Source organism: Ornithorhynchus anatinus, chromosome 10 (assembly GCF_004115215.2).
Source record: "Ornithorhynchus anatinus isolate Pmale09 chromosome 10, mOrnAna1.pri.v4, whole genome shotgun sequence".
Lineage (NCBI taxonomy): Eukaryota > Metazoa > Chordata > Mammalia > Monotremata > Ornithorhynchidae > Ornithorhynchus > Ornithorhynchus anatinus.
Window position 1 is genome coordinate 23,658,934 of NC_041737.1, and position 1,829 is coordinate 23,660,762.

Here is a 1,829-nt window from a genome sequence, read left to right on the forward strand (position 1 = left end):
CAATTCCTCACCTACTATCTCTCCCAAACACCCTGCCTGCAAATCTGACCTGTTCCCATCCATAGAACACTCTAATCTTTGACTACATCCAATTGTCTCAAGTCATCCTATCTAAAATACCTTCTCTTGACAACCAAATTGACTCCATATAGACCACCCTCTCTGAACTCAATTCATTCACTCTCCTAATCCTTTGCCAGTCTCAGTCCATTAACCCACAGATGTGCATCACCTCCACAGTCTACTTCCTTCACTTCTGTGCATGAGCTGCGAAGTGAAGCTGGTGGAAATCCAGATATCAGGCTGACCTTTTCCACCTTAAGGGTATCCTTGCCTACTTTAACTCTGCTCTATTCTCTTGCCTGGCAATATCATTTCTCTATCCTTATTTACTCCCATGCTCATTGACACCCCTCCCCCACTTATTTCAGATGTTTAAATTCCTCCTCAAACCCTGTTATCCCTATTTCCTCATCTCTTGACCCTAATGGCCTCTGTGTGTTTGTGTATGTGTTTATAAATTACTGATAAAGAGTTCTAAAAATTATATCCTAAATGCAATTGAAGACAACCACAGAAAGCATTTAGGTTCACATGCAACAACTAGAAATAGAGTAATTTTATTAGATCAGAGATTACGGAAAGACTATAACCCCAAGAGGAAGATAACACTAGTGAAAAGAGATTGTCAGTTATATCTATAAGTTTTATCAGTGGATAAAATTTTCCATAGGTAGTGCTATCTTGGAACTTGTATGGGGAGAGCTTGTATGGGGAGGCATGACCTTATGTCATATAGCATCTATCGACATGCCGGATAATGAAATGACAAGTTGACTTTTTTTATATAAATCTCTGCATGACTTAGAGAAATAGGTAGCTCTCTTTCATTCCTGTGATTAGATAATAGGTTGGCTACCTTAGAGTTACCCTCTGTGGATAGCACCTGGAGAGTTTCCAGTAGTCTGTCAGTCTCGGTTACGGGAGGGAGAGTCAAGCAGAGGCACACCCATTCCATTACTAACTGGGACAGTGGCTAGCAATTGGAAGACAATCTGCTACAAGTCAAAACTCACATGTTCTGAGCAGCAGTGACATGGGAGAGAGTCAAAGAGTTGAGGGCGGAGACTGGGCCAAAGAAGGCTGTGGTAAACTAGTTTCACATTTTTACGAAGAAAACTCTATGGAAACACTACCAGAACGATTGTAAATGGAGGTGGAGCATTTTGGGAGAGATGTGTCCAAGGAGTTGCTATGCTTGGAAACGACTCAACAGAAAGCAATAAGACAAGGCAAGACCTTGGAGTTACTTAGATTTAATATGTAATACAGAATAAATTTTGCTCATGATTAAATCTGCTGTAATGATAATGATAATAATAATAATATTTTTTAAGTACTTTCTATGTGCCAAGCACTGGACTAAGCGCAGGGGTAGATATGACGTCATTAGGTCATGGGGCTCACATTCTAAGTAGGAGGGAAAACAGGTATTGAATCCTCATTTTAAAGATGAGACAATAGAGGACTAGAAGACTTGCTCAAGATCACACAGCAGGTAAGTGGCAGATGTGGGATTAGAATTCAGGTCCTCTGACTTCCCGATCCGTGCTCTTTAAACACAAGGCTATACTCCTTCCTTAAACATTTCTTTAGGCATTTTTTTCTGCTTTTGTTTTATTTTTCTGGCCATTTTTCTTTGTTTTGGAATTGTGGCTACTTTGGGGAAATGAGGAGCTTCTTATTATGGTTCTACTGAATTTATTGCAAAGACACTCTTTTGCTAATGCAAAGAAATGAATGTGACTGTAAAAGTTCTGATGGTAGCC

At 39.8% G+C, this 1,829-nt stretch overlaps 1 non-coding gene across 1 annotated transcript; it reads left to right on the top strand.

The window, feature by feature from the left end:
• Nucleotides 1-928: 928 nt before the first annotated feature.
• Nucleotides 929-1,066, top strand: LOC114814851. The gene has a single exon (XR_003762647.1). It is a non-coding gene; the product is annotated as a small nucleolar RNA SNORA7 (small nucleolar RNA).
• The last annotated feature ends 763 nt before the right edge of the window (nucleotides 1,067-1,829 follow it).